Source organism: Ruditapes philippinarum, unplaced genomic scaffold (genome assembly GCF_026571515.1).
Source record: "Ruditapes philippinarum isolate M1 unplaced genomic scaffold, ASM2657151v2 ctg16444_1_1_1_1, whole genome shotgun sequence".
NCBI classification, from domain to species: Eukaryota; Metazoa; Mollusca; class Bivalvia; order Venerida; family Veneridae; genus Ruditapes; species Ruditapes philippinarum.
In genome coordinates, this window is record NW_026857435.1 from 1 (window position 1) to 19,682 (window position 19,682).

Genomic DNA, 19,682 nt, shown 5'->3' on the forward strand with positions numbered 1-19,682 from the left:
ATAAACTTGTAATTGCCGAACTTGATGAGTCCAAGGTTGGCGTGTATTCTTGCGAAGCAATAATTAATGGCCAAACCATAGAAAAGACACATTTTATAGCCATAACAAAAGGTAAACTTACTTTATCAATATATTTTAACCAATGATCAAATTGTGCATAATATAATTTTAAAAATAATAAAGAACTTAGTCGATCTTTTATTATTTTGTAAAGTGTAATGTTAACGGATTTGTTTATTCATTTATTTCTTTAATTGATTATTTCTAGGATATTTCAATACATTTCTGTGATTACAATATTAAAATCAATGATGAGCATAGTATTTCTCAACTATAACAAGACAATCATTTGTTGATATATTACTAGAGAAACCGACGGCACATATTGTTAAAACGTTTATACCTCCGTACTTTGCTTTGGTTTGTACCACCACTGGGTATCCACCGCCACAGATCGGATGGGCATTCGTTAAAGCTGGCTCTAGTGTAAGTTGTTTCATATCGAAACGAAAGCAGATAACTTATCTTACACTCCTTTGATAGATTGATAGATTTATTTCTTTTGTTTGTTTGTTTGTGTTTGTTTGTTTGTTTCATTTTACGCCTTTTCCTAACAGTATTTCAGTTATATAGGCGGGTAGTTTCCTAACCATCGTTCCTGGAGAGTTACACCAGTACTAGACTACCTTCCTCTGCGCTAAACCACCAAAGCATCTCCCGGGGATCGAACCCCCGCCAGAGAGTTAACTGGATAAGAAGTCATCGACTCTAACCCCTCGACCACGGAGGCGGTCTGATTTATTTCAATATTGTGTATTAACATGGTATAACAATAAAAACAAATATCAATATATAAGAAATGAAACCATGTCAAAAACATCATACCTAGGATAACACAAGAAAGAGAACTTAGTCTTTTCTTGTTGTCAGGCAAATTGTGCCACATAAATGCTTTAATGTTTTGTTGTTGTTTTTTTTGTTGTTGTTTTTTTGGTGTCCTGTGATAGTTTTCAAAAAAGTACATGTAACTCGTTTGCCAATTATCTGAACCATATTTTGCATCTGTTGCTTTACGGCAATTTGTACAGTTGTAGTGATTAAGTATTTTGTATGGAAGTCATAATACTAATTTGTTAACATTTTGCTACATTTATGACATATAAATGCAGGTTCAAAGCTACTTCTTTTCAAGTAATTAATAAGCATCTAAAATGTTCCAAAACCATTATTTCAACGTTATAAACGCAAGTTTGTCATTTGCTTTATTTATCTTTGTGGCATATATTGTGCCTTTAAATTACTTGTGTCAGATATTTTGGAAAATTTTCAGAACTTTTGAAAGAATTTGTTTTTGGTACCATAAAAAATGATCCATTTTCTGTCAAAAGCCCTGATTATCGGGAAACGCATGTAGAAAGTAAAATCCGTTCGTTTATAAACACAGTAAGGCAGGATTTGTACAAAACTATTGCCGAAGCGATTACTAGTAACATGTGTGATGCCACATTGTATCTATTTAACAGACAGGCTCAGTGGGACTTCCGGGCGATGCTGACGTCACACGTAAAGGGCTCGTCTCCATAGTAGCGGTCGATCACTATAAGTCGGCGTCTCATGACGGCTCCTGGTATTGTGCTGCCACCAACTGCCTTGGTGACGTCATAACTGAAACTGATATTCCCTAGGTTAAGGTACGTATCTAAACAATTTAACAATACTTTGAAGCAAAGCAGTTTTCTTCTTTTTAAACCTACATTTGTATATATAAAGACTTTTAGAATAGACTCAATCTCATTTTAACGAGTGATGAAAGCAACAACTTTACACACACTGATGAAAATTAGTACTGACTTATTTTATCAACTAAATAAAGCTTGGCCAGTTGTCAATAATGCACAGCGGGACACCTGGGATCACTCTTGAACAGGTGCCCGCTCGTGCCTGGAAAAATGCACGGAGGGACAACCGGGATCTCTCTTATACAGGTGCCCTCTCGTGCCAGGAAAAATTGCACTTAGGGGGGCACCTGGGATCTCTCTTATACAGGTGCTTGCTAGTGCCTGGAAAATGCACTTTGGGGCACCTGAGATCTTCCATCACTAGTAAAGCCGGAATGTCACCATGTGACTTTTAAATGAGTTATTGCGTTTGTTTTGATAAATTTATTTCTTTAGGTTATGATGTGGCAACTGCAATAGTATGACATTCTGAATACTTTTTTTTGTGTGTTTTAGGTTAAGTTCATCCGATACCTGCAAAGAAATTTAAAATTGTTACGTGTATTTTGTTCAGATAAAAAGTTCAGACCAGTTAAACTTTTGTTGTTTTATGTTTCCTTTTGTTTCTTTTCTTTTGAGATAGTTTTAAGTTTTTCTCATATCTACATAAAGGGAATAATACAATAAACTGATATCTAAAAAGAATGATTTGCCTTTCTTATCAAAATAACCAGTTGATAAATAAACTATCTTATATAATTCAGATACATGTATTTACTAAAACGAAATTTTATATTGAACACACTGCAAAGGCACATTTTGCCTCAGATACATATTTATTAAATTCTTTAGAAATGTCAAATATTTCATACAATTTCGAAATGATCTAAAATTTGCCAGCTGACGGTGAAATTTCTCGCGGTTTTACAATGGACATTACCGGCCACCGTAGATTAAATAATGAAGGCCCGACTACTTTTTCACAAACAAAGGGTTTTATTATCTAGAATCAAATACAATTTTAATCATTTAAAAAAAAAGGTTATTAATGGAAAATATATGTGAACCATTAAAAAAGAATATTTTGCAAATATGCAATAAAAGATATAAAAAGCGATCAAAACAAATTTCAAGAAAACGTAATAGTTCTAATGTCATTAATGCAAGGATACATATAATCTTTACTTTTAAGTTATTGGCACTATACCTAAAGTCTAGAAATAATTAGCAGGTTTATAAAAATAGTCAATTTTCAGCGGGATGATCGTTTTGAACAAAATTGACAAACTTCCTGCAACTAAACATTATACGTATAAGAACGCCAAAAAGAAAAAAATGACGTTACATGACGTTACAATATCGTCTTTCTGTTTGTTTGTTTTTATTTTGTTAGACCTTGATTATATTGCAAACAACAGTACATATACGGCAATATAACCTGTCCAGAATCTTTATAAAGAATTTATAATGCTGCAAACTTCCTGTGAGTTGTCTTTTTTCCATCATTTGACTGTGCTCAGCTGTAAATATAAAACCATATTAACGTCACGATAAGTCAATAAAAAGCGACGTTACAATCGTGCAGTATTATGAAAGTTGTACAAATTTTACGTCACGATAGTCAATGAAAAGCGACGTCTTCTTTTATTCCCTCGGTACGTCGACGTCGTGAAGAAGATACAGAGAACGGGCACAAGATTTGGCGAAAAATGTATAACTGAAACTTGTATCGTGGACTATGCACCTGCCGATGTCCTGACTAATTCCGACAGGAGTGGCACGACGAAGCACGCAGGGACGGCGAGGAAGTGTGCTAGTGTGCTTAAGCCCCTAGCACGATATGAATGCTTTAAAACACCAACACCCCTTTTTAAGGGATATCCCCTTTTAATATTGTTTCAGGTTACTGTACGTTTTGATTCTTATCGAGTAATAGGCACTAACCTACTTATCGCTCATAATCTGCTAACACTACATTAAGCGAAATACCTTTTAACTGGTACCAGAGACATAGATAACAATGTTATCTATGTCTCTGTTGGTAGAACATACATGTTAACCAAATACAAGCTAACCGTGACAAGTTTCAAGCCATAGCTCTTGGAAAAACTACAAATAAACACTTAAAACAATAACAAATTAATAATGTTATAACAGATTGTGAGGAATGTGTAAAATTCCCTCGGAAAAGGTAAATAGGCCTACACTGTACTCTACATTTATCAAGAATCAAGCCTATAATTGAGCCGCGTCACGACAAACCCAACATAATGGGTTTGCGACCAGCAGGGATCCAGACCAGCCTGCACATCCGCGCAGTCTGATCAGGATACATGCTGTTCGCTTACAAACCCTATTACAAGTAGAGAAACTGATAGCGAACAGCATGGATCCTGATCAGACTGCGCGAATGCGCAGGCTGGTCTGTATCCATGCTGGTCGCAAACGCACTATGTTGGTTTTGCCGTGACACGGCTCATATTTTTGGGTGCCCTACTGGTGTGGCTACATGTTCTGTACACGTCGCCTTACTAGGTTTATCTTCAAATTTCTCATCTTTGAAGTTCTTGTAGAAGTAGATATGAAAATTAATCACCATATTTTAATAAATTTGTTCAATTTAAAAATTCCAAGTATTCTTTTAGGTGTCAAAAAGTGTAACGTTAGATACACCAATGGTTTGAACAGTATCATATGGTAAGAATTATTTCAGGTTTGAGGGTACGCAGATCTTCAACACCCTCCGAAATGTCATCCGACCTAGAGTGACCAAAGCTGTATATGTGTCTTATCTAGTTTTAAAATCTTTAATGTCGATGTTTCTTTTCTCTCCTCTTTTAGCTGGCTTTGTTTTAAAAGTTGTATATTATTTTATATACCTTTAAACTTTTTTCATCCTTTTCAAGATTTTTTATACTTTACTAAGTTGCCCATATTTCATTTCGGTGTTATTATATTTTTCTGATCTTTCGGAATTATTCATGCCAACACATTAAGTACCGCTCAAGCTGTGGCCTCTGGGATGTTGCACTTTTTCTTTATCCCTCATGTACAGACTCAATCAAACCAAGTCTGAAATTTTCATGTAATTTTGTTGTTTTTAATGCTTCCGAGGAATCATCCTTTTTTTCCAGATTTTTGTATAGTTTTGTATGCTAATTTGTCCTTGCTGTTTCAGTTTATTTGTTTGCTTTTAATTAAAACTTCTCTTTTTTCCAATCCCTAAGATTGTGCATGCAATTTCTTCTTAGTTAATCTTTGTGCGCCTAGTTTGTATTCCTTTAAGTGCTTCATCTGTTTTTTAGCTCACCTGTCACAAAGTGACAGGGTGAGCTTTTGTGATCGCTTTTCGTCCGGCGTCCGGCGTCCGTCCGTCCGTCCGTAAACTTTTGCTTTAAATGACATCTCCTCATAAACCACTGAGCCAATTTCATCCAAACTTCACAGGAATGTTCCTTTGGTGGTCACCTTTAAAAATTGTTCAAAGAATTTAATTCCATGCAGAACTCTGGTTGCCATGGCAACCAAAAGAATTTTTTTTAAATATCTTCTTTTAAAAAACCATAAGAGCTAGAGCTTCGATATTTGGCATGAAACATCTTCTAGTGAGTGTCTACCAAGTTTGTTCAAATAAAAGCCCTGGGGTCAAAATTGGCCCTGCCCCAGGGGGTCATAGATTTTCCCTATATGCATATAGTAAAAACTTAAAAAATCTTCTTTTAAAGAACCGTAAGAGCTAGAGCTTAGATATTTGGCATGAGACATCTTCTAGTGAATGTCTACCAAGTTTGTTCAAATAAAAGCCCTGGGGTCAAAATTGGCCCCGCCCCAGGGGATCATTGATTTTCCCTATATGCATATAGTAAAAACTTAAAAAATCTTCTTTTAAAGAACTCAAAGAGCTAGAGCTAAGATATTAAGCATGAAACATCTTCTAGTGAGTGTCTACCAAGTTTGTTCAAATTAAAGCCCTGGGGTCAAAATTGGCCCCGCCCCGGGGGTCATTGATTTTCCCTATATGCATAATTATAGTAAAAACTTAAAAAATCTTCTTTTAAAGAACCATAAGAGCTAGAGCTTAGATATTTGGCATGAAACATCTTCTAGTGAATGTCTACCAAGTTCGTTCAAATAAAAGCCCTGGGGTTAAAATTGACCCCGCCCCAGGGGGTCATAGATTTTCCCTATATGCATATAGTAAAAACTTAAAAATTTTCTTTTAAAGAACCCAAAGAGCTAGAGCTAAGATATTAAGCATGAAACATCTTCTAGTGAGTGTCTACCAAGTTTGTTCAAATTAAAGCCCTGGGGTCAAAATTGGCCCCGCCCCGGGGGTCATTGATTTTCCCTATATGCATATGGTAAAAACTTAAAAAAATTTCTTTTAAAGAACCATAACAGCTAGAGCTTAGATATTTGGCATGAAACATCTTCTAGTGAATGTCTACCAAGTTTGTTCAAATAAAAGCCCTGGGGTCAAAATTGACCCTGCCCCAGGGGGTCATAGATTTTCCCTATATGCATATAGTAAAAACTTTAAAAAATTTCTTTTAAAGAACCCAAAGAGCTAGAGCTAAGATATTAAGCATGAAACATCTTCTAGTGAGTGTCTACCAAGTTTGTTCAAATTAAAGCCCTGTGGTCAAAATTGGCCCCGCCCCGGGGGTCATTGATTTTCCCTATATGCATATGGTAAAAACTTAAAAAATCTTCTTTTAAAGAACCATAAGAGCTAGAGCTTAGATATTTGGCATGAAACATCTTCTAGTGAATGTCTACCAAGTTTGTTCAAATAAAAGCCCTGGGGTCAAAATTGACCCTGCCCCAGGGGGTCATAGATTTTCCCTATATGCATATAGTAAAAACTTAAAAAATCTTCTTTTAAAGAACCCAAAAAGCTAGAGCTAAGATATTTAGCATGAAACATCTTCTAATGAGTGTCTACCAAGTTTGTTCAAATAAAAGCTCTGGGGTCAAAATTGGCCCCGCCCCGGGGGTCATTGATTTTCCCTATATGCATATAGTAAAAACTTAAAAAATCTTCTTTTAAAGAACTCAAAGAGCTAGAGCTAAGATATTTAGCATGAAACATGTTCTAATGGGTGTCTACCAAGTATGTTCAAATAAAAGCCCTGGGGTCAAAACTGGCCCCGCCCGGGGGGTCATTGATTTTCCTTATATGTGTATAGCAAAAACTAAAAATCTTCTTTGGAAAAACCCAAATAGCTAGAGTTTAGATATTAAGCATGAAACATCTTTAAGTAAATATCTACAAAGTTTGTTAAAATAAACGCCCGGGGGTCAAAACTGGCCCTGTCCCAGGGGTGACATTGTTTTTAACTATATGTGTATAGTAAAAACTTTAAAAATCTTCTTTTAAAAATGCCAATGAGCTAGAACTTAGATGTTTAGCATGAAACATCTTCTTATGGGTGTCTACCAAGTCTGTTCAAATAAATAAATAAAAGCCCTTGGGTAAAAATTGGCCCGGGGGTGGGGGCCTATATACAGGTGAGCGACCTCAGGGCCATCATGGCCCTCTTGTTTTTCTATTCATGCAGTTTTTAACCAGGTTTTCAATTTTGAAAATCCTGGTTATTAGATTGGGGTATGGCGGGCGGATGGGCGGATGGGCGGCTGGGCGGCTGGGCGGATGGGCGGGCGGGCGTCAAACGAAATTGTGTCCGCTCTGTAACTCTTCAACCCTTTGAAGAATTTTGATGAAACTTCAGACAAATGTTTACCACATTCAAGATGACGTGCAGAACGCATGTTCCGCATGGCTGGCTCCAAGGTCAAGGTCACAGTGACATTAACATTGAAAATCCTGTCCGCTCTGTAACTCTTCAACCCTTTGAAGAATTTTGATGAAACTTCAGACAAATGTTTACCACATCAAGATGACGTGCAGAACGCATGTTCCGCATGGCTGGCTCCAAGGTCAAGGTCACAGTGACATTAACATTGAAAATCCTGTTTACATGATTTTAACTTGATTTGGCAGTCAAAGGTCATATCATCTTTGGAGGTAATTTAAAAAAGATATGATATATTATTTCATGTCTACTTTGTAACTTGTTTTTCATTATACAGAATTATCAATATAATTATAGTGAACAAATTCTTCTGTGCTGAACTCGTCCTACATTTTCTCAACGGATTTTGTTCAAACTTTCACAGAAGCTTTGTCATCAAGCACCCTGGCACATATTGTCAGGGGTTTTGTGATTGGATAGTTTTTGACCTAATTATGGCCCTTTGTTTTTTTCCTTATACATAATATTATAGTGAACACTTCTTCAGTGGCAATTCCTCCTACATTATTCATGTTTTACATTGCACATAGTTACATTGTTTGTTGCTTGTATTTGTATTTCAAATACAACATTTTTATCTACAATGGTGATAATTGAAAACCTGGTTTCATGGCATTGCCATGTTTCTTGTTTCTTTATGTGCTAATTTTACTTAACTTAATATCATTAATTTTTAGTAAAAAATATTTAGTTATGTATTATACTTTAGATGTTAACTACATGTAACGTAAAAAACCCTAAAGTCGTCCTAATCCTAAAGTCGTCAATTTTCTCTAATCGCGCTTTCTCTCGCGTGAGCTGCTCCAAAGTTTCGACGGCGGGTACATTTTGAAGGTAAAGCTTTTTCCTTTTATACGCCTTTACAGGGGAGGGTAACCTACATCTCTATGTTACGCATACTACAATGCTAGACGGAGCTGGTGTTTTCTACAGTGTTTCTTCACTCGGCGACATGTGACTTCACTACACACCATTCAAAGGCGATTGGTATTTGTAAACACGTGGCCATTTGTATATAATGTTGCGTAAACTATTGTAGCTTTGCCTATGGTTAATTTGTCTTATTTACCTCCCTTTGACTATCTATCATTATCATTTACGTATAAATTACGCTATATTTATAGTTGACGATATAGGTTCAACATGACGTGCTTGGTTTAATGGTTTAAGCACTTAAATTCTAATCTAACGCTGATTTCAATGAACCTGAAATGTTATTTCCGGTCATTTTTAAATTGTAATTATTTCAGATATGGAACGCCAGTCTCAACGGCCGCTAAAGTTGCGCAAGTGGTCAGATGAGTCTATGTCTTCTGCTTTTAAAGCAGTCAAATCTGGACAAATGACTATAAGGTCAGCATCCAAAACGTTTGGTGTCCCGCGCATGACCTTGTCTGATAGAGTGAATGGCAAGGTACCACTTAAAGCGAAAATGGGTGTAAAAACGGCATTAAATGCTGACGAAGAATCTGCGCTTGTAAGTTATATTTTTTACATGGCGAATCGTGGATTTCCGTTTTCAATTCAGCAAGTAATTGGCTTCGCGTGGTGCATAGCGAAAGAACACGGTAAAGAGAAGGTGTTTACTAAAACGGGTCCTTCTAGGAAATGGTGGAAAGGGTTTAAACAAAGGCACCCTGAGATTTACTTTGCGACGGCCTGATGCCCTAGACAGAGGTCGAGCTTGTCTTGGCAATGTTAGCGCTATACGGGATTACTTTCAACTTCTTAAAAGAAACGCTTGACTGTAATCGACTACGAAATTAAACCAGACCAGATATATAACTGTGACGAGGCGGCGTTATATTTGAATAAAAAGCGCTGGACAAAAAAGTAGTCGTACCAACACGATCGAAAACATTGCCCATAGTGTAACGGTTGCAACCAGTGAGCATATTTCCGTGCATTGTTGTGTGAATGCCGCAGGCCATACTTTACCGCCCCCATGATCATTTTTAGTAAAAGTCTGCCAGGTGGTCCTTACCACCGTCAGAGGACCAGTGAATGCAAGTTATGCTTGTTCTGACAGTGGGTTTATGGATCAAACTCTGTATCATCAATGGTTCGTAAAAACGTTCCTTGAGCATGCAGTTCCTGCACGCCCGTTACTTCTGATACAAGACGGTGCTTCCTCCTCCACATCAGTGTTGATCTCAATAAGAATCAGCAATAGCAAATGATGTTATTCTGCTGTGCCTGCCTCCCAAGACAACACATATAAACCCAGCCTTTGATGTCGCAGTTTACAGAAAAATGAAAGGTCAGAGACTGCAAAAGTTGTTAATCAGGCAAAAATGGTCAAGTTCTGATCTTTGGATCTCAAAGAAACAAGTTAGCGCTATTTTCAAAGTCGTCTTTGCAAAAAAAGCTTTCACGATGGATTGCATCAGTGAAGGGTTTCGCAAATGCGGATATTCCCCTTTGACCCTAATGCAATTGATAAAACTTTACTGCTCCGTTCAAACACGGACGTGATGATCCTTCAACAATCGACCTTTCAGGGGAACATGCTGACGTGGAAAATGAAACTGCCCCCACTGAGGAAATTCCGTACGGTTCCAGTTCTTCTTTTGATATGCTTGCGGAAAATCATAAATCAGATGTCACTGGCGCAGCCAATGATTTTTAACATTGATACATTCATTTTCATGTCTTGAATCTGTCATTTCAGAAAATGATCAGTCACTCATTGATATAAGTTTTACTGTAGGAGATGATGGTATTCTCACACTTGAACCAGTCTTACCTGAATGTAACATTCCCGCTTCCGTTCAAAATGGCACACAGGAGTGCCCACCTGAGCTAGCCTTGTCGGCGTTTTTAGAGTTATCCTTAACTCCTCGCAAGAAACTTAAATATGAAGAATGTTTACGACATGAAGATCGACCCAACCTGCCAGACCCAAAATTTCAGACGTATCGCAATCTTAAAACTAAAGTAGCCGAGTCTCTTCCAGACGATCTATCAGAATCAGATATATTTCGCCACTCCAGATGTTACGTCAGTGTCGCCATCCGTCTCAGTCACTGACCATCCTCTAGTCAAGGCTGGACTCATTCCTGATGATTTAGTCAATGTCCTAGTTTGTGCCACCCATACCAACAAAATCAACAAAAAGAGAGGCTGGCAAAGCTAGGGTTCTTACAAGTGAAGAAGTTCAGCGTTAAATAGAGGAAAAGGAGGAAAAGAAAAAAACTACTTTTGGAACAGAAGGAGCAACGCAAAAGCAAGAAAGGCTTAATAAAAAGATAAAAAGAGAAAATGAAATGCAAAAGAAAAAAGAAGAAATTAAATTTAAAAAAAGGTTAAGAAGAAAAAACAAAAGGAACAGAAATTGCAAGTTAAACGGGGAAAAACAGAAACTAAGGGACTGCTGAAAAAGAAAGGGAAGGAAAAACACCAGGTACTTGTAAAATGTTACTAACACGCTTACTAACACAGTATAATCGACTATGTGGTATTTGACACACTGCACATTTTCTTTTTATCTTCAGGTAACAAAGACTACAGCATGAAGAAAAATTGTTTCTTAGAAATATCCAGGTTGTTGGATTGCTCACTACGGACGCCGTGAGCTTGACCTTATGGGATCCTATTATGTTGAACTTGAGCCAAATAATGTTTATGATACCAATGCTGTCGCCGTGTACGAATGGTTCAAGAAAAGTGGGTAACTTGAAACGTGATTTCTTGCCAAGGCGGTTCGTGATATCATAATTGAAAACAAAAGCTAAGTCAAGATACTATCTTAGACCTATCGAGCCATCCACTGTAAAATGTCGTCGTGTTGACCGCAGCAAACCTGTGCAATTGCATTTAAAGTCGAGGGAGCCGACATACATTCAGTAAAGGCAGTGGCTGAAAAAGCATAGCTGTATTTATGTAAAGGTCATGGAAATAGCTTCTACACCGTAGCTAAATACATGTGATGTGGAAATTTAAATTCTGAATAAATTAGTAGTGAAATTTTTTAAAAAATCTTTGGATAAGTGATTTTGATGATGTGAAAATATCTGAAACGCTGTCATGTGTCAAGTGTCTCATTAAGGTCAGTGTAGGTCAGAGACGTGGTTCAAATTGTTTTAATTCTGTTGATATAAAGCATTTTGAGTGCAGATTATTTTTTTAAGTTATGTTACTTATTCATAATCAGTTGTGTTAAAGTTAACTGTTAGAAAATCATTTGATACTGTCAAGTTGAACGAAACTTTCACATTTAATGCCTTAATATATACTATGACAACTGCTATAGTTAAATTTTTTTCAAAATGGTTTTTCTCGTATAAGATTTTATCTGTTTTCATGCAAAACTAATGTTATGTGTTTTCTGTAATTTTAATCAAGTACTTGTCCAATTAGAATTATTAAAACTCAATTAAAAATTTGTAAGTAAATTGTCAACAAAATAAAATTTCATTGAAAATTGCCATGAAATGTGTTTCATTGTGTTTGACTTGCCTATTTTTTTAAAATTCTTAAAATATGACGACTTAAGGTTCACTTACTGACGATCTTTGGCACATGCTTTCTGACGACGTTTAGGTTTTAAAACCTAAAAACGTTCGTCAGCTGGACCCCCCTCTATAATTTCTTCTTTTATTCACACTACTTTACACATAGAAAGGCCGTGAGTATATCACTGTGAGCGTAAAATAGTGCCCCTAAATGCTACTTCAAACGGGGAAAACCAGTTTTTCACAACTGTCAAACTTGCATTTCATTTTAAGGTCACATCAGTTGATACGACTTTAGGTTTTTTTTTTTACGTAAAAAACCCTAAAGTCGTCCTAATCTAAAGTCCGTCAATTTTTTTCTAACGCGCTTCCTCCTGACTGCCCCCAAAGTTTCACGGCGGGGACCCTTTTGAAGGGAAACTTTTTCCTTTTATTTCCCTTTACAAGGGGGGGGTACCTTTTCATCTTATTTACCATTTCACAAGCTTTGACGGGGCTTTTGGGGTTTTTTTCAGTGTTTCTTTACTCGGGCAAAAAGTGACTTTACTTTCACACCATTCAAAACGATTTGGGAATTTTTTTTAAAAACGTGGCCCTTTGTTATAATTGTGCAAAATATTTTTTTTAGCTTTGGGCCCATGGTTTTAATTTTTCTTATTTTCCTTTCCCTTTTACTATCTATTTATTCAAATTTTCGATAAATTACGCATATTTTTAGTTGCGGTTTTTTAGGTTCAAAAATACGTGCTTTTTTTTTTGGGGGGTTTTGGGTTTTAAACAGCTTTAAATTCTAAATCTAACGCTGATTTCAATGAACCTGAAAATGTTATTCCGGTCATTTTAAAATTGTAATTATTTCAGATATGGAACGCCAGTCTCAACGGCCGCTAAAGTTGCGCAAGTGGTCAGATGAGTCTATGTCTTTTTTCTTTTAAAAGCAGTCAAATCTGGACAAATGACTAATAAGCGTCAGCATCCAAAAACGTTTGGTGTCCCGCGCATGACCTTGTCTGATAGAGTGAATGGCAAGGTACCACTTAAAGCGAAAATGGGTGTAAAAAACGGCATTAAATGCTGACGAAGAATCTGCGCTTGTAAGTTATATTTTTTACATGGCGAATCGTGGATTTCCGTTTTCAATTCAGCAAGTAATTGGCCTTCGCGTGGTGCATAGCGAAAGAAACACGGTAAGAGAAGGTGTTTACTAAAACGGGTTCCTTCTAGGAAATGGTGGAAAGGGTTTAAACAAAGGCACCCTGAGATTACTTTGCGACGGCCTGATGCCCTAGACAGAGGTCGAGCTTGTCTTTGGCAATGTTAGCGCTATACGGGATTACTTTCAACTTCTTAAAGAAACGCTTGACTGTAATCACTACGAAATAAACCAGACCAGATATATAACTGTGACGAGCGGCGGGCGTTATATTTGCAATAAAAGCGCTGGGACAAAAAGTAGTCGTACCAACACTGATCGAAACATGCCCAATAGTGTAACGGTTGCAACCAGTGAGCATATTTCCGTTGCATTGTTGTTGAATGCCGCAGGCCATACTTTACCGCCCATGATCATTTTTAGTAAAAGTTCTGCACAGGTGGTCCTACCACCGTCAGGGACCAGTGAATGCAAGTTATGCTTGTTCTGACAGTGGTTAGTTATGCGATCAAACTCTGTATCATCAATGGTTCGTAAAAACGTTCCTCTTGAGCATGCAGTTCCTGCACGCCCGTTTACTTCTGATACAAAGACGGTGCTTCCTCCCACATCAGTGTTGATCTCATAAGAATCAGCAATAGCAAATGATGTTATTCTGCTGTGCCTTGCCTCCCAAGACAACACATATAACCAGCCTTTGGATGTCGCAGTTTACAGAAAAATGAAGGTCGAGACTGCAAAAGTTGTTAATCAGGCAAAAAAATGGTCAAGTCTGATCTTTGATCTTCAAAGAAACAAGTTAGCGCTATTTTCAAAAGTCGTCTTTGAAAAAAAAGCTTCACGATGGATTGCATCAGTGAAGGGTTTCGACAAATGCGGTATATTCCCTTTGACCCTAATGCAATTGATAAAACTTTACTGGCTCCGTTCAAAACACGGACGTTGATCCTTCAACAATCGACCTTTCAGGGGAACATGCTGACGTGGAAAATGAAACTGCCCCCACTGAGGAAATTCCGTACGGTTCCAGTTCATTCTTTTGATATGCTTGCGGAAAATCATAAATCAGATGTCACTGGCGCAGCCAATGATTTTAACATTGATACATCATTTTTCATGTCTTGAATCTGTCATTTCAGAAAATGATCAGTCACTCATTGATATAAGTTTTACTGTAGGAGATGATGGTATTCTCACACTTGAAACCAGTCTTACCTGAATGTAACATTCCCGCTTCCGTTCAAAATGGCACACAGGAGTGCCCACCTGAGCTAGCCTTGTCGGTTAGAGTTATCCTTAACTCCTCGCAAGAAACTTAAATATGAAGAATGTTACGACATGAAGATCGACCTGCCAGACCCAAAATTTCAGACGTATCGCAATCTTAAAACTAAAGTAGCCGAGTCTCTTTCCAGACGATCTATCAGATCAGATATATTTCGCCACTTCCAGATGTTACGTCAGTGTCGCCATCCGTCTCAGTCACTGACCATCCTCTAGTCAATGGCTGGACTCATTCCTGATGATTTAGTCAATGTCCTAGTCTGTGCCACCCATACCAACAAAATCAACAAAAAGAGAGGCTGGCAAAGCTAGGGTTTCTTACAAGTGAAGAAGTTCAGCGTGAAATAGAGGAAAAGGAGAAAAAGAAAAAACTACTTTTGGAACAGAAGGAGCAACGAAAGCAAGAAAGGCTTAATTAAAAAGATATAAAAGAGAAAATGAAATGCAAAAGAAAAAAGAAGAAAATTAAATTTTAAAAAGAGTTAAGAGAAAAACAAAGGAACAGAAATTGCAAGTAAACGGGAAAAAACAGAAACTAAGACTGCTGAAAAAAAGAAAGGGAAGAAAACACCAGGTACTTGTAAATGTTTACTAACACGCTTACTACACAGTATAATCGACTATGTGGTATTTGACACACTGACATTTCCTTTTATCTTCAGGTAAAAAGATACAGCATGAAGAAAATTGTTTCTTAGAAATATCCAGGTTGTTGGATTGCATCACTTACGGACGCCGTGAGCTTGACCTTATGGGATCCTATTATGTTGAACTTGAGCCCAAATAATGTTTATGATACCAATGCTGTCGCCGTGTACGATGGTTCAAGAAAAGTGGGTAACTTGAAACGTGATTCTGCCAAGGCGGTTCGTGATATCATAATTGAAACAAAGCTAAGTCAAGATACTATCTTAGACCTATCGAGCCATCCACTGTAAAATGTCGTCGTGTTGGACCGCAGCAAACCTGTGCAATTGCATTTTAAAGTCGAGGGAGCCGACATACATTCAGTAAAGGCAGTGGCTGAAAAGCATAGCTGTTATTTATGTAATAAAGGTCATGGAAATAGCTTTCTACACGTAGCTAAATACATGTGATGTGGGAAATTAAATTTCTGAATAAAATTAGTAGTGAAATTTTTGAAAATCTTTGATAAGTGTGATTTTTGATGCTGAAAATATCTGAAACGTGATCATGTGTCAAGTGTCTCCATTAAGTCATGTATGTCAGGAGACGTGTCATTGTTTAATTCTGTTGCATATAAAGATTTGAGTGCAGTTTATTTTGTTAAGTTAGTTTACTTATCATATCAGTTTGTTGTTAAAGTTTAACTGTTAGAAAATTCATGGTTGATACTGTCAAGTTGAACGAAACTTTCACATTTAATGGCCTTAATATATACTATTTTGACAACTGTATAGTTTAAATTTTTTTCAAAATGGTTCTCGTATAAGATTTTATCTGTTTTCATGCAAAACTAATGTTATGTGTTTCTGTAATTTTAATCAAGTACTTGTCCAATTAGAATTATAAAATCAATTAAAATTTGTAAGTAAATTGTCAACAAAATAAAATTTCATTTGAAAAATTGCCATGAAATGTGTTTCATTGTGTTTGACTTGCCTATTTTTTTAAAATCTTAAAATATGACGACTTAAGGTTCATACTGACGATCTTTGGCACATCTTCTGACGACGTTAGGTTTAACTAAACCAAACGTCGTCAGCTGGACCCCCGCTCTATAATTTCTTCTTATTTCACACTACTTTACACATAGAAAGGCCGTGAGTATATCACTGTGAGCGTAAATAGTGCCCCTAAATGCTACTTCAAACGGGGAACCAGTATTTTCACAACTGTCAAACTTGCATTCATTTTAAGGTCACATCATGACGACTTTAGGTTTTTTTACGTTAGTACAAAATGTTCTCTAGCTGTTGCTACATTAATGGTTTTTTTTACTAGCTTTATATGAAAGTATTTTATTATATTGAGCGGTCAGCCCCCTTCCCCCCCCCCCCCCTTTCAATATGTACATGTACATATCATTCTTTTTTTGGTTTCTATTGTTATCTTATTGCATTTTTTTTAATTTTCTGCTTTAATTCATGAGTGCTTTTAAAAGCTAACTAGTAGTAGCATCAAATGCATACATTACTATCCAGATTTGAAATAATTATGTTAGTTAAATTTGTATATTTTATCACGGACTTCAATTACATTTTAAATTAATTACGTGGTTTTATAGTACATTTATTTGTCAAATAACATATTAGCTTTTATTTTCTTAGTTTACCTTATTAGCTTAGCTATTATTTGTAGATCGACTTTCCTAAATAAAGACGGATCTCCTAAATAAAGACGAATAAAAGTACGGTACTACACGGCATTTATATACACCAGGTCGTGTAAAATTTAATTTTGGTCGTGCAGCTGGACAAGTGAGATTAAATATGCCTAAGAAGATTAATTTGGTTGTGGCAGCGTGTAATAATAACGGAATTGGTATAAATGGAAATTTACCGTGGCGTTTGAAGTAATTTCACATTTTTAGTTATTCTCATTCATGTAAAAGATGTGATTTAATTATAACTTTCACATGATTTCGCGATGTTACATGTAGAAATTTTTACATGTTCATTTGTTTATTTGACATGATTTATGTAAATCAACACAAAGTGTGACCAAACAGTACAGGATTTGAATATATCATTTTGATACTGGTAAAATGGTTTTATAATGTCTATTTTGATGAAATATGTGGAATAAATATGTATATATTCTTAGAAATTCTATAATTTGGCTAACATTACACCATATATGTTTGACCCTCCACCAGTTATTATGCAGTACTCAACACTTTATTTACTATTTATTTATATGATAATGTGGTAACTTATGAATTATGTATATCTCTGTGAATTATTATGCTTTATAAAACTTATACTGTAGCAGAGACATAAATAACAGAGATACATGTAGGCAACTTCCTTATTGCCAGTTAAGATATCAGACATAGCCTTCTTAACTTGAAACAAGAAAAAGTTATTAACCAGATATCAAAATCAGTAAAATAATACATTTTCTGAAAGCTTATAAATTTAAGATTGAGCATGCTGTTACAGTGAGCATGCTGTTACAGAGGCTATGGTCTAGTCAACATTTGTGCCAAATGGACAGTTACGATGGTAATGTAAAGAAGAAAGTTGTGACATTTGCCTATCTACAGTACCATATAGGTTCTTTATGACTGTACTTGCAATTTTAAATCAAGATATGATGTTTGTTGTCTACACTTACATTTTTAAGGTGTAATTTTGTTGGAATTTCATATCATATACAAGTGCATGTCCATGTTATTTTTAAAAAAAAATGCTTTAAAGGTGTACATAATATACTGGCATGCGAGCAGTTCCCGTACAAAAATCGTAGTTATTTAAACATTATTTTTTATTACGCTCACTCACCAAAATTTGAATGTTACACATCAATATTCGGCTCGTCACACAAATCATGGAAATTCCATCATGTTCTAAACATAGAATAACCCTTAGTTATGAGGCCTCATATGGGGTACCGAAATTATCCATTATTTTGTATGAAGAGAAGTAGTTCCCGTACATAAAATTTAACCCATTATAATTATACAATTTTATTATATCGGACCTATTTTTCATTTATAATTGTTGAACAGACCATTTTCTATGAGATAAATAGATGTAATTCAGGAAATACTAAGAAAGTAGACTAAACGCGTGTATCTATTACCCGGTACCGTTACCCCCAACGCATTCATATGCGATGGCATGCTTGTATGCATGATATTTTACGCATCAAAGCCATAAAATTATTTTATATAGTAACATTGGTCAAAATTCTGATAATTAAATAAGTTTTCATCACATTGCCTTCTTATCTGTAAACAGGTGGTATTAGTGGAAAACCCTTTAACATGCCTCACGTGTAAGTATGTTTGCGCATGCGCGCAAGGACGGAATCCCCCAGATAAAACAAGGTCACGTTTTGACAACGCACAGGTGAAAGTGATTTAAAATGAGACTTTTTATACGTACATCCGAACTGACACTTAGATTTTGTCTCGTTTATGTATCTGCTTGATTTGAAATGAATTTTTGAAGAATGCATGTAAAAATCAAGCGTTTAAATGAAAAATACGGGTACTGCTTCTGTACGGGAACTGCTCGCATGCCAGTATAGACTGTATTTTGGTTCAAAACACAATGATAGTTAGGGAAATGTATATTTGGGTATGGTTGATTATATCTTATTGAAAGTGTATATTGTATTCATGATAAAAACAGCACTTTTTTGAGATAAAACATTTATTTTTAGTATAATTGGGCAATATTTGGGTATATTTAGGCAATATTTGGGTATATTTGGGCAATATTTGGGTGTATTTGGGTATATTTGGGTATTTCGTGCTGCCCCCAAATTTCATCAGTATTGAAGCATTTTTCATAGTTTCATAGCAGTTTGAACTTGTAACAGGAGGCTTTTCAATGAAAACGACCATTTTTCATAATATGCTCATGAGGTAAAGGTTTAATATTAGAGAATACATCAATTTTTTAAGAGAACTACTAAATAACTTTTGTTACATAACTAAGCACATGACAGAAAAAAAACTGCCTCACTCAGTGTGTATATTCTACTACATTTTTATTTTATTTTTCAGGAAAGATATGGAATTTTTCAAAAAGATGACATCAAATACAATAAATCCTGGTAAGAATTATGTACAGATTGTATTTAAGGCCCAATAATGCTGTAAATTTTATTTCTTAAAAGCTTTTTTTTATTTCTGGTGTCCAGTTATAGTTACTCATTGGTCAGTTTTCACTTCTTACCTTTATCATCTTTGGCTAAATTGGCTTCTGTTGCTTTTGGCAATATGTATATTTATAGAAAGTCAAAATACTATTTCTTTTACATTTTGGTACTTTTACGGCAAAAAATTTCACATTCAGTGTAACTTTATTCAGGTGATAAGCGTCAAACATTCTCTAAAACCATTATTTAGCATTATGAAATACATGTTTGCCCTGTATAAAGATGGAAAAATGTATTCATCTCTGAGACGTAATGTGCCTATGTTGTTTGGCAGTTGAAATTGGAAAAAGAAAAATTGGATAGTTTGACTTTCAGCGTCTAATCAGTATCTGCGGAGCTCTAACATCAGTGTTTTTCCTCATCGTATAACAAAGGTCTAAAAAAGGGCCTCTTCCAAATAAGA

General features: G+C 35.9%; 1 long non-coding RNA gene across 2 annotated transcripts; it reads left to right on the forward strand.

The window, feature by feature from the left end:
- Positions 1-76: 76 nt before the first annotated feature.
- LOC132749739 (uncharacterized) lies at positions 77-19,178 on the forward strand. Of its 2 annotated transcripts, none has more exons than XR_009628462.1 (4): positions 77-111; positions 368-486; positions 1,524-1,691; positions 19,125-19,178. It is a non-coding gene; the product is annotated as an uncharacterized LOC132749739 (long non-coding RNA). The 2 variants fall into 2 exon arrangements; XR_009628461.1 differs by lacking the exon at positions 19,125-19,178 and adding an exon at positions 2,235-2,309 and having other exon boundaries at positions 78-111.
- The last annotated feature ends 504 nt before the right edge of the window (positions 19,179-19,682 follow it).